At 37.6% G+C, this 14574-nt stretch overlaps 1 non-coding gene across 1 annotated transcript; it reads left to right on the top strand.

The window, feature by feature from the left end:
- The first annotated feature begins 7976 nt into the window (after positions 1–7976).
- On the top strand, positions 7977–8140 carry LOC136327658 (U1 spliceosomal RNA). The gene has a single exon (XR_010729835.1). It is a non-coding gene; the product is annotated as a U1 spliceosomal RNA (small nuclear RNA).
- The last annotated feature ends 6434 nt before the right edge of the window (positions 8141–14574 follow it).

Raw genomic sequence — 14574 nt, 5'->3', positions numbered from 1 at the left:
AGGGAGGTGGCAGGGTGCTAAATAACTTGTAATGTGAGGGAATTCTCCACACAAGAATGAATCAGGTTTTCAAAATGCCAATACCTCCCCTGTTGAGAAATACTAAAAGTAAACTAATAAATAGCTCTTCCAAAAAATCTTCTCTTAACACTGTATACAATTCTAGTGTTTCTTTTAATCCACAAAAAATAATCAGATATTATGGGAATGTGCTGTGAAAACATGCAGAGTTAGGACAACAATAAGAGACAGCAAGGTGCCCTAGGGCGAAAGCCCAGAAAGGACGGGAGTCCAGGGGCCTCTCTGACCCTGTACTGGACACAGTGCACGCTGGAAATAGCAAAACAGCAGGATAAGATTTAGCAACAAAAAAATGTTTAGGCTCTCAGAACAGAGATTAGGAATCAGCATGTTCCTTGTCCTTTATTTATTTCACCCCCTGAAAACTTCTGCTTCGCTGGGTTATTTGGGGCTTCAGTCCTTCGATCTGCTGACCAGGACTGTTGTCTCCTCTTGGCCCCTTGGTTCATTTCATCTGGTCTCCAAGTAGTTTTTGACATTGCGACAAAATAGAGTAACTTTACTTAGAGTTTCTACTTTCTCATTTTTTACTCATTCCTTAATTCACTCTCATTTGGTTTCACAACCACCTTCCCTTAAAAACTGGTCTTATCAGATGGCCACTGATGTTATTGCTAAATGCCATGGACATCTTGCAGTATTTGCCAAGATAAATACTTCCTCCTTCCTGAAAATTTCCCTCAACTCCATGACACCACTTTCTGTAAGATTTACTCCAAATTTTCTGACTTCTTTTAAAACTCCTTTCATACACTCTTTTATTCGCTTACATCTTATTTCACAGGATTTCATTTGTAGCCTTCTTTTTTTCCCCTTTACGAAGTTTTTCTCAGATCCCCACTTCAAGGCCAGATATTGCATCTAATTTCAATACCTATTTCTACAATTGCCTGCTGACATAAAATACCCAAGTGCTAAACACAAAATGAAACTTTGCTCCTTACATACATTTGCTTCTTCTCTTAGTCTTTATTTCAAGTAATGGTTGGATTTTACTTAATCTTTTGGGAGCCCCTGTAAAGACACCTATCCTAGAAGACAAAGGAGGTTAGGAGTGGGAACAGGGGTGGTTTTTGGAAGGAGATGACTCTTAAGGGAGGTAATTCCTCAAAGAGGAATTTCATGAGGTGTTTGGCAGTGATGCAGTGTGAGAAAAATGATAATTCATCAGAGAGTCAGAGGCAGAAATACAACAGCAAGTACAACTCATATCTCCTGGAACTGAAGGAAATTCACAATTGATGAAGCACACATCTTTTTTGGGGGAACAACTGGCATTACACAGGGTTGAAAAGGTAGGCAGGATATGGATTATGAAGAGCCTTTTATTTATTTATTTATTTATTTATTTATTTATTATTATTATTTTTTTTGTATTTTTGTATTTTTCTGAAGCTGGAAATGGGGAGAGACAGTCAGACAGACTCCCGCATGCGCCCGACCGGGATCCACCCGGCACGCCCACCAGGGGGCGACGCTCTGCCCCTCCGGGGCGTTGCTCTGTTGCGACCAGAGCCACTCTAGCGCCTGAGGCAGAGGCCAAGGAGCCATCCCCAGCACTCGGGCCATCTTTGCTCCAATGGAGCCTCCGCTGTGGGAGGGGAAGAGAGAGACAGCGGAAGGAGAGGGGGAGGGGTGGAGAAGCAGATGGGCGCTTCTCCTGTGTGTCCTTGCCGGGAATCGAACCCAGGACTCCTGCACGCCGGGCCGACGCTCTACCACTGAGCCAACCAGCCAGGGCCATGAAGAGCCTTTTATGCCATGCTCAGGAGTTTGGATTTTGTCCTATCAATCAGGTCAGAATTGATTGATTGCCCACAGGTTACAGAAGTGGTTTCTCTGGATTATACTGTATGTGTGTGTATGTGTATTAACTGAATTAGTTGTCAACATTTAAAAATTGAGAGCCCTTGCCGGTTGGCTCAGCGGTAGAGCGTCGGCCTGGTGTGCAGGAGTCCCGGGTTTGATTCCCGGCCAAGGCACACAGGAGAAGCGCCCATCTGCTTCTCCATGCCTCCCCCTCTACTTCCTCTTTGTCTCTCTCTTCCCCTCCCACAGCCAAGGCTCCATTGGAGCAAAGTTGGCCCGGGTGCTGAGGATGGCTCTGTGGCCTCTGCCTCAGGCGCTAGAATGGCTCTGGTTGTGGCAGAGCGATGCCCCAAGAGGGGCAGAGCATTGCCCCCTGATGGACATGCCGGGTGGATCCCTGTTGGCGCATGCGGGAGTCTGTCTGACTGCCTCCCCGTTTCTGGCTTCGGAAAAAATACCCCCCAAAAATTGCGAAATTTCACATACAAATCTGGATTTCTAGCCTCTCCTGAAGAATTGTGAGTTCTGACCACATTTTCCCCAACTTGACAGACTCTGCTCACCCTTCTGCAGTAGTTTCCATCTGACCTGCTTTATTCAACTGTTACTTAGGCAACCTGCATGGTCCCTGTGGCCATCAGCAATTGCTACTTTGGTTTCACACGATGGGGAGCCACTGAAGAACAGCTGTCAGGGGAGTAGTATCATCAGATATTGGGTCAGAAAGATAATTCTGAAAAAAACATCGAGGTTAGATTCTGAGGCATACGGAAAGGCTGCCATGAAGAAATGAAACGAGATTCTGGAGCATGGGTCTTGTACTCGAGAGCCGTTCTGGTGTTTTTCCTGTGGCACTCTCTCCGGCGTCCTTAATCTTCAACACTCCATCACAGTTCAATCCTGTGTACCTCATTTCTAGAGATGAATGCTAATATAGTGTAGTTTTCTCTAATGTAAAGGCTTTTGGTATGTTATTAATTCTGGAGACAGATGTTTCCTCTTGCCGGGGTAAGGGAAAATAAAAAAGAGTAATACTAATCTTTTGAAGTTGTTCTGTATCTTGATTATGGTGGTGGTTTCCTGATGGCATACACTTGTCAAAATTCATAGAAGTGTATGTGAAAAAAGAGTGAAATTTCCTATAGGTAAATTACTCCTCATTAAGAAACAGCCAACTAGGTTCTAAGACTGTCAGTGTTGCAGCTAGAAAAACCCAAGCCATACTCATAAAGTCACATACATAACTTAGATGATAGTTTTCCCATTCAGATAGTAAATACTACTAATATAACCTTCAGGAGAGCTTATTCTCCTATTGAGAGCTTTGGAAGAAAACAGTGAAGTTCTCAAAAGCCATCTTACATTTGTTTTTTAGAAGTTTAAATTTAAACTCCAGTTTACAATATCAGACTGGTTAACTGAGATAGAATGCCTCCAAGGGAATCCCGAGTGAGTCTCACGTCCTGGAGTTCACACCCTTGTATGGTTCACTCCCACAGTGAAAAGGGCTGACTGTGTAACCAATAGGATAGCCTAGGTCAAAAAAGCATTAAAGTTTCTGACTTGCTCTCTCAGGAATCACTGGCTCTGGGAGAAGCCAACTGCCATGTTGTGAGAACACTCATGAAATTTTCCATATGAGGGAATCCTCTTGGAAAGGGATCCTTTAGCCTAAGTGACTAATGTCTTGAATACAAACTCTTAAGAGATCTAGAGCCAGAATCATCCAGCTATGCTGCTCCTAAATTCTTGACCCATAGATACTGTGAGATAATAAATGTTAATTATTGTTTTAAGTTGTTAAGTTTTAGAATAGTTTGTTACATAGTGACAGTAAAAACACTAGTATCTTATTTTTCTGAAACGTGTTTAAACCTAAATATTCCAGGCCATACTGCATTGATGTGGAGTGCAATCCACTGGAATTTTAAGCTTTGTTATATTAATTGATAAAGTGAGGATACTACAATATGTAGACTTGCACTGAGTCTAATTTCTAGTACTTAGAAGATGGTCAATATGCAATCATCGGAGAATATATTTTTAGTCAGAGAATGTTTATTCATAAAGAACTGAAAATCAAAGTAGCTTAAATAAAAACAGGATACATAGAAAGGATGAACCTCATAAAGATATCCAAGAGAAATACCTGGATTCTTGGGAATTAGAAAGTCATCAGGTAGTATATGTCTTCCTTCCTTTTATCCCTGCTTTTATCTATTATACTGTCTTTATGCATTTATTTCTCTACCTTCTTCTCCCTATATTTCTTTTTCTTTGAGTCTGTTTCTCTCTTTCTCTCCACATCTGTTTCTCCTTTCCCCACTGTTGCTTTAATTTTTGTTTCTCTTCTTTTCTTGTCCCTTTCTCTGCATCCATTCTTCCTCTTCTCTGAATATTTCCATCTCTCCTTCCCTTTCTCTTTGTTCCTAATATCCTCACCTCCTCTTCCCTCCTTCTTGCCTTCTCCTCTTCCTTCCCTATTCTCTTTACTCTTCTCCCCCTTTCCTTTTGTATTTCTTTTTTTATTTTGCATCACCTTTGTTTTAATTTCACTTACTAGGGTGCAGGGACAGGTGTACAACTCAATAAAACATCATCCGCACACTGCGTCATACGCTATTGCTCCATTCAAAGTCTCTTTTGTTCCCATTTACCCTCCTTTGCTCACCTCCTACCCCCACCCCCTTTCCCTCTGGCTAGCACCACAGTGTTGTCTGTGTCTATGTGTTATGTAAATATATATACATATATATTTATATATGTGTTATATATATATGTGTGTATATATATATATATATATATTTTTTTTTTGTTAATCCCTTCACCTTCTATCATCCTCCCTGTCCTCTAACAACTGTCAGTCTGTTCCATGTGTCCATGCCTCTGTCCTATTATGTTCGTCAGTTTAATGTATCATTACATTCCACATATAAGTGAAACATATGGTATTTGTTTTTCTCTGACTGGCTTATTTCACTTAGCATAATGCTCTCCAGGCCTATCCATATTTTGTGTCATCTTTTATCACTTACTCAATGTGTCTTCTTTACCCTTTTCTTCTGAAGGATGCCTGCCTTCAAACTTAAAATATTAGGAAGATTTCTAAAGTCAATTTAATAGCTCCCATCAAAGTGTTCTGAAATGCAGAACACCTCAGAACTCTGAAGATGATGAAACACTCAATTGTCTACAGCAGTGGTCCCCAACCCCTGGGCCACGGACCAGTACCGGTCCGTGGGCCATTTGGTACCGGTCCGCAGAGAAAAAAATAAATAACTTACATTATTTTCGTTTTATTTATATTTAAGTCTGAACGATGTTTTATTTTTAAAAAGTGACCAGATTTCCTCTGTTACATCCGTCTAAGACTCACTCTTGATACTTGTCTCAGTCACATGATACATTTATCTGTCTCACCCTAAAGGCAGGTCCGTGAAAATATTTTCTGACATTAAACTGGTCCATGGCCCAAAAAAGGTTGGGGACCACTGGTCTACAGCAGCATCTAGTGTCTGGAAGATGAGAAAGGCCTCAGAGAAGCCAATGTCAATGTCTCAAAAGCCCATGAACCTGTGTACCTGACACAAGAGAGTTCCTACCTTTTCCTATTCAGGTTCTCATTCTTAACCTGCCACAAATTAGAAAAAGAAGTGAGAGAAGGGTGTTCCTAAAGTCACGTTCTTGGCAGCAAATGACAGGTAACACCTGAAAAGCAAAAGATTATATAGATTAAAAACTATAACAGCAAAAAGCGGAAACAAGGACTGGGAAAATATAACAGCAGGAGTCCAATCAATGAACGGGCAAACAGACCTATACTCTTCAGTAGTCTGGAACAAATATTTGTTTCATAGTGAACACTCATTATAATAAACTGTGGGGAAAGTATCACATTTTATTTAGACAATTAAGAAGGAAGAAATATACTTTGAATATTTTGGTAAAATATTAAAAAGTGTGATCCTTTACATATAAGCTCTGGACATTGAGAAAATTTAGATGTAAGGAATATTGCACCTTCAGATAATTTAAATAAAATACTGATTATATTTAACAAAGTCTGTGAGAGCTTCTCCATTATTGTAGGAGAAAAAAGTAATAAATTCATAAATTTAACTTTTGGTAAAGTAGAATGTAACACATCCGAAGACACTAATGCCTTTAGAATTAGACATAGTAAATGATACACAAGTATGGGAGATCTGCATCAACCCCATTTTATGTACAAACATGAAACTGGTTCAACAAGTAGCTAAAACTTCCTTCTGCTCATGAATGTAAGTTAGCAAGTTTTACATTCCTTACTAGTTAATAGTAAAAATTAGGTATGTTTTCATTTTCTAGTTGGTTATAAGGTCCTTTAAGGCAGACTCAATTTCTTCTATGCTCCTATGTTGTGAAATATCATGTTTCTTACATTGTACAGGCTTGACAACTGCTTGTAGCTGATTAATCGATATACTGTAGCTTGCAATTGGAGCTGCATCAAACATAATAGACTCCTTTCAAATGTGCTATATACATGGACATTGCAATTATTTCTCAGGATCCATAGAATAATTTTTCCCAAATGCCCATCAAAGTTATTTTTTTAAAGATTTTATTTATTGATTTTACAGAGGGAGGGGCAAGAAATATGGCTTCAGTTTAATTCTTCTTTGCTTACTTGTTGCTTGTTGTGTGTGCCTTGACCAGGCAAGCCCAGGGTTTCAAACTGGTGACCTTGGCATTTCAGGTCCATGCTCTATCCACTGCACCATCACAAGCCAGGCCAGACTTGTTTTTAATAGTTTTCTTTCTGATTATAAGGCTAATTTTATCTTCATTGAAAAATTATCAAAAAAATCACAAAAATGAAATGGAGAAAATAATGTCATTACAATTCTATTATTCAGAGATCTGCTAACATTTTCATACAAAATGTTTTTTTCAGATTTTTTTCTTTGAATATATTCATGAACTCATGCATGCTTATTTGTTTATTTATTATCTTTATTGAGGTATAATGGACATAAATTAGTTTCAGATCTACAACATAATGATTTCAATATTTGTATATATTACAACGGACCAGCACAGTGAAGCTAGTTAACATCCATTGCCTCATATTGCTACAGATTTCTTTTTCTTATGGAAAGAACTATTAAGATTTACTCTTTTAGTCACTTTCAAATATTCAATACAATATTATTAACTGTATCACCATGCTGTACATTACATCCCATGACATTTATTTTATAACTGGAAGTTTGTATCTTTACACATCTCCCACCACTTCAGTCCTGCCTCTGGCCAACACCAATATGTACCTATGACTTTATTTGTTGTTGTTGTTTTTCAAGTAGATTTCACGTATAAGATATTTATTTGTCTTTCTCTGGCTGATTTATTTCACTTAGCGTTATATCTTCAAGTTCCATCCATGTGATCATGAATGACAAGATTTCCTTCCTTTTTTATGGCTAAATAATATTCAATCATAAATATATATGTGGTGTGTGTGTGTGTGTGTGCGTGTGTGTGTGTGATATCACATTTTCTTTATTCATCCACTGATAGATGCTTGGTTTAATTCCATATCTTGGCTATTGTAAATAGTGCTGCAATAAACATGTGGGGTGCATATATCTGCGTTAGTGTTTTCATATTTCTTGGATAAGTATCCAGGAGTGGAATTGCTGGATCATATAGTAGTTCTATTTTTAATATTTTGAGGGAACTTCATACTGTTTTCCATTGTGGCCATACCGATTTACATCCCCACCAATAGTGCATGAGGGTTCCCTTTTCTATACATCCATGCCAACACTTGTTATTTCTTGTCTTTTTGATAATAATCAACAGGTGTGATGTGATACCTCATTGTGATTTTGAACAGGTTTATTTTTAAAGGAACAAAAATGATAACATTTTACACATAGAGTTACTAACCATCTTTTTCATTTAGCCATATATCACGGACATCTTTCTATGTCGATGACAATGGATATGCCATTCTGTGTACTTTTTTTATTTAATCGATATTCTTTTGATGATTTTTTCAGGCTTTTTACAGATTTCTTTATTATAAAAAATATAAAGTTATACTTAACTGGCAGAGGAGATACCATGATCATGAAGGTAGTTTTCCCAGGGTGAGGCTAACCCATTGCATTCCAGGTGTGCTGACCCCTACAATTTCCCCAGATGTGGGAAACTCAATTGCATTACTTGTGGTAGTGAGGGACTGCATTCATGTTCTCCCCTGTTAAAAATAAATGGATAGTTTAACATCTTTGACTTACCTTTCTTAAAGAAAAACTTCTTGAAATGGAATGCACAAGAGAAGTTTAAGATCTGAGTATAAGATCAGTAAATACTGATTGATCATTAGACTATATGACTGATTCTAGGGATACAACTATTGTTTAGCTAACTTAGAATGGTTAATTTTTTAGTCATATGAAGATATATTATAAAAGTACATTTTTGAGGTACTTCTAATTAGCTCCATTGACAAGTAGTTTGAAATGGTTGTTTAGTAAGGAAAATAATTGAGAATCTTTGTGGTAAAATGTTAGATAAACTCAATACACTGTTAACCATCAAAGTTTGGATATCAACATCTGCAATAGGGAAATATGAAACCACAGTTCTTGTGGCTGATAAGAGCTGTGATGTTAAGCGTTAATAATGTTCCCCACCAATGATAGGCTCACTCATTATAACTGTAGTTGGGTTCTCACATATCAGTGGAAGTAGTAAATTCAAATTAAATTTTTTTTTTGGTAACTCAAGGATCTTGAGCAGATATTGACCTTTTACCCTTATGTGACGATCTATTAATAGTTTGTTTAGTTTTCTACATAGCTTTTTAATAAACTTATAGTCAGCCAAATTTATGAATTCTTAAAAGTATTATGTGAGACAGTTAATATAACAAAATTAACATAATGTTAAGGATCATGGATAAGTTTTGATATTTGGCAACTTGGGATAGAATCCTCCCATTTTCACTAGGGCAAGTAATAGCTTCTTTAAGCATTAGTTTTCTCATTTTTAAAAGTGGAATAATAATATAACCTTAGAGTTGGTGAGAGGGTCAAATTAAATAATTCAAGGTACCAGCCAGATGGTAAACAGTCACAAAATATTAGTCTCGCCCTGGCTGGATGCTCAGTTGCTTAGAACATAGACCTGATACACCAAGGTCATAGGTTCGATCTCTGGTCAGGACACATACAAGAATCGACCAATGATTGCATAGATGGCTGAAGCAACAAATTGATGATTCTCTTTCTTACTTTCTCTCTCTCTCTTTCTTCCCCTCTCTCTAAAATCAATCAATAAAATTTAAAAAATATTACTCTCTTTCTTATAATCATAATGATGGTCTACATCAACTCATTAATGTTATTGAGAGATGACTGTACAAACTTAATGATTATTGAATTAATTAACATTAAATTAATTCATTATGCATATAGAGTTTTGAATACTTTTTTGTATCCTTTTTTTTTTTTTTTTTTTTTCTGAAGCTGGAAACGGGAAAGACAGTCAGACAGACTCCCGCATGCGCCCGACCGGGATCCACCCGGCACGCCTACCAGGGGCGAAGCTCTGCCCACCAGGGGGCGATGCTCTGCCCCTCCTGGGCGTTGCTCTGCAGCGACCAGAGCCACTCTAGCGCCTGGGGCAGAGGCCAAGGAGCCATCCCCAGCGCACGGGCCATCTTTGCTCCAATGGAGCCTTGGCTGCGGGAGGGGAAGAGAGAGACAGAGAGGAAGGAGGGGGAGGGTGGAGAAGCAAATGGGCGCTTCTCCTGTGTGCCTTGGCCGGGAATCGAACCCGGGTCCCCCCGCACGCCAGGCCGACGCTCTACTGCTGAGCCAACCGGCCAGGGCCTTTTGTATCCTTTTTTAGTATAATCATATAAATATGTAAAACCACACTAATTTTATTGATTGTTATAAAGAATCCAGAATTAGGAAAAAGCATGAATTAGAGTTTTTAAAAAGTAAAATAGTTATATTACATTTAAATTTGTTTAATGACTTTAAGTAAACTAAAGGAGGGTTGTCAGTAAGTTCTTTCAGGGCATAGATTTTGTTATAGAAGTAAAACTAGTGCTTTTGCTCTTCCAGATTCCTCGTAAGTTATTGTGTGTTCTTGATACTTATTGCAGTACCAACACACCTGAAAAAGTAATATAAAACATTCTTCTCCCCAAACCTCATTTTCTTATAGAATATTTTACTCACAATTACAGACAAAATTTTTCAATCCATATTTTAAATAGCACAAGTTGACTTACTGTGATTTTCTCACAGTGTGAGAGTTCCTTATATAAGCTGGGTTAAAAAAATGGGTGAAAAATAACATTCTCTGAGGCCATTTATATTTCATTTTTAAACTTAACATTGAAAGCAATATTAGTTTTGAACTAAAACACTGTAAAACAATGTATTAGAGATCCTGGTGCAACTTCAGTCTAATTCAACTAATAAATATATATTAAGCTCATATTGTGAGTTAATGCTAGGAGGGAATTGAGAGATAATTTAAAACAAACCCCTTAACAGACAGAGGAGGAATTTAAGGCCTCTGAGAGATGAGTGGCTTACGTAAATTGGTAATAGAGCCAAGGTTAGAACACTTCCAATGTGGTATTCCTTGTATTGCCTCACACATACTTCCGAGAAGGTTTTACAAAAGATACCTGGTATACTTTTCACATGTACTAAAGCTCCTGTGGCCAGGCTGTCCCAACAAAGCAGGTTGGGAAAAAGTTCATGATCGTCAGCAGCTCAAAATAGCAACAGGTCACTGCAGCTTTGTCCCTAACTCTGCAAGATAGAAAGAAATTCTAATTATACAACTGGCACTGGACAAATAGTCCCTCTCAACAAACATCTGAGTGCTTGCTATGTGCGTGGCTCTGTGTTACAGCCCAGCAGTATAAAGTAGACTTAACACAGCCCTTCTCCTTAAGAAACTAGTAGCCCAAAAGAGGGAACAAACCTTAAGAAGATCATTTTAGTAACATTACCCAGCCCAAACCAGTTGCCTAGGACAATGCATACTATTTAAAATAAATCACTATTTATTATAAATTTTTAAAAAATTTTATTTATTTATTTTTTACTTAGAAAGTGAGCCAGAGAGAGGGACAGACAGGAACGGAGAGAGATGAGAAGCATCAATCATCCGTCCCCCATTTTGGTATAATTTGGGTGTTTTAGCCAGGCACAAGTAAAATTCTATCTGAAGAACCCTCCAAAATGTTTCTGTGCTAGCAATATGCAAAAGAAGCAATGGGCAAGTAAGTTCAGCATTTTGGCCCTTCATCTCAACAAAAAGGACTCTGATACACTAAACTAGAGTTTCAGGGGATAACCCTTTTCTTAATCTAATTGGATTTAAATAACCTTAGGCCAAAGCACCGTCTAGCATCCAAACTCACATTTTTAATGTTATTCTGGTCACATTAAGCCAAAATAAGTGTGAGATCAAGATGAGCTAGCTGATTAAGCCTCTGACATTCTGGGCCAGCCTTAGTGCTAAATCTCGATGGCCTGGAAAGGGGAGAAATCAGACAGAGCCCCTATCTCTGATGTTTAACACTCGGAAATCCACTCACTGCCAATACTGACTTATCAGTGACTTTAAACTTCATCAACCCTCCTCCTCACTTGGATAGTTTGCTGCCCTTTCATACGGCATTATTTCCTTCCTACAGTGTTCTTTTCCCTTCTTCTTGCCAGAAAATCTCCTTTAAACTCTGCTTAAATTTTATTTATAAAACTTTTTTTTAAATGTTAGCATCTTTGAATTAATCCTTTTCATAATTACCTTATCACGTCTTATGGTTATAAATAGATAAACACCTAATATGTTTAGATCTAGTTTGCTTTCCCTAGTTAACAGAAGAGTTAAATTTTTAACAAAACTGACCATCCATAAAGAGCTTTAAATATTTCTAGATGAGTCATGAAAGTAACACAAACATTGTGAATGATTACAGCTCTACAGTTCTACTGTGAACCCATTTTTTACTTTTGAAAATATTTTGCCAGTTAACCTTGGCATTACACAAGAAACAGACAGTCTGACATAACTTGATGATTATCTCAGGAGGAAGTACAGCTACATACAATAAAAAGCAACAACATGGCAATCCATGATGCAAGGTTTTTGCTTATTAAAGTTTACCACTTTTGAATGACATTGGGCGGATAAATTTTTGCCGTCAAGTCTCAGTGGTTCCCCCAAAACACCTTTTAATATTCCCATGGAAAGAAGTATTTAATTAGTTTGCTTTTCAGAATACAATCTGCGGGAGAGTTTTATGTAAATATTCAATTCCACTGAACATTGACTGTGTGCCTACTGTGTGGCAGGTTGTATGCCAGATGCTGGCAATCCAAAGATGGGGAATTCAGTGTGTAAAGGTGGGTAGACTAGAAAGCTATAATAAAGTACAGCAAATGCTATAGGAGCATAGTGCTAAACAAAGATAGAACATGGAGGCATACTTCTTTCTGGGTGAAAGGGAGAGTCCTGGGGAAAAGCAATGATTGTGATCATTACCACTACAATATAGTGTCCAATTTGAGCATCTCCCAGAGGGCTCCTGGACATTCTGATTTTACACCCCAATCTAGCTGCTTCTTTCATGCTCTTCCTTAGCTATTCCAACATTCACCATCTTTTGTGTAACTCAAACTTTTTCTTGTGTTTTATCTTCCTTTCTTCACTCTTTCCTTTCAGTAAACCACCAGGAAATAGTTTCTTTCACATAAACTACCTCAACTTTCTGCTCTTTTTCTCTCCCACTCCTTGTATTTCAAATGATGTTTGCTTTTTTGAGTGAATGCATGTATTCTCTCATAATGTCCAGCTCAAAGCAGTGACTCAGTTAAAACTTAGTGTTGTGATTAAAACATTATATTATGACTATTAATATGGAGGTTATTGGTTATTAAACCAGGCTGATGATCAGAGTTTTTAGGAAAACTTTAAAAAATATGGACTCTAATTCAGGAAGATTACATTTGTATTTGCCATTTGACCCAGCAATTCTACTTCTAGGAATGAACTCTGGAGACTGGTTGATGTAATGAAGTATGATACTGCCATTTTAATTATTATTCAGCTATAAAAAGAATGAGAGAGGTCTCCATGATATGTAGCTAAGTGAAAAAATTCAAAGTGCATATATTTTGTTTATTTTTGCAAAATGAAATGTTGGTAGTATAACAATGGAACTAAAATAATGGTTATTCATCGGGTGATTTCAGAATGGAGTGGAGGGGGAAGGGAAAGATGGAAGACTTAGAAATCTAAGAATGCTTTTAAATTTAATTTAGTATTTGAATCATGTAAATATTTTATATATTAAACAAGACAGGATTAATTTTTTAAAATATCTAAAATTGAAAATAAGCAAATAAACTATAACTGTATATCAAATTGCTAACATAACCACCCAGAGGGAAAAAAAATACTTCCAGTGAAATTTGAATGTAGTATTTACTCTGTGCACCCTTAGTGAGATATAATCTAATTACTAAAAGGACGACAAAGAAAAGTTAAGTACTATTTCATGATTTTAGTGTTAGTAGTGATATTGCTATTATAATTTTTACTCATTATTGTATATTTTGGAGAATAATAAGTATTTTGGAAAATAGGATTTTATGTAAGAAAAGAACACACAAATATGAAGTCAAAGAAGTTAAGGAAAAAAAATCCCTGTAATGTTAATTTGAATTGAAAATATTAGCATGATATGTCTTATGTCTTTTTACTAGGCAGTCTAGAAACAATGACAACTCTGGGGTACCTAGATCTTGAGTATTAAATTCTCTGAAAGAAACCAGATTTACCTAAAGAAATGGCTGATTCCAAGTCTGAGGCAGTTAGGTAAAAGTTGAGCATGCAGATCTTGTGCCCGAAAGCATGCAAGTTCTCCAATACAGGAACCCTCTTGAGACAGCTTCCGTCGACTACATTTAGGACAAGCCAACCACCCATAAATAATACCCAAATGATTATAAAACATTGAATAAAATTAATCCATGCTTTATGGATTCCAATAATTAAATGTGAAACCAATTAAGCATCCCCTAAAATAAACAACCATAAAATACTAAATAAATAAAAAAATTGATAAGCTTTTTTCTTCTGTGTGACAGGGACAGAGAGAGGGACAGATAGGGACAGACAGACAGGAAGGGAGAGAGATGAGCAGCATCAATTCTTTGTTGTGGCTAAGTTGTTCATTGATTGCTTTCTCATATGTGCCTTGTCAAGGTGGCTACAGCAGAGTAAGTGACCCTTTGCTCAAGCCAGGGACCCCGCGCTCAAGCCAGATGAACCCACACTCAAGCCCTCGACCCCAGGGTTTCAAACCTGAGTTATCCATATCCCAGTCCGATGCTCTATCCACTGCATCACCACCTGGTCAGACTTGCTTTTTGTTTCTGTTGTTTTTTTAGAGGGTGGTTAGGGTGGGAGAGAGAGAGACAGACAGGAAGGGAGAGAAATGAGAAGCATAAAATCATAATTGCAGCACTTTTAGTTGATCATTGATTGCTTTCTCATATGTGACTTGACCTGGGGGCTCCAGTTGAGTCAGTGATCCCTTGCTCACCTCTCGCTCAAGCCAGCAACCTTGGGCTCAAGCCAGCGACCATCAGG

This window comes from Saccopteryx bilineata, chromosome 2, assembly GCF_036850765.1.
Source record: "Saccopteryx bilineata isolate mSacBil1 chromosome 2, mSacBil1_pri_phased_curated, whole genome shotgun sequence".
NCBI lineage: Eukaryota > Metazoa > Chordata > Mammalia > Chiroptera > Emballonuridae > Saccopteryx > Saccopteryx bilineata.
Note: the sequence above shows the minus strand (reverse complement) of the source record. Positions and strands in the feature narration are given on the sequence as shown.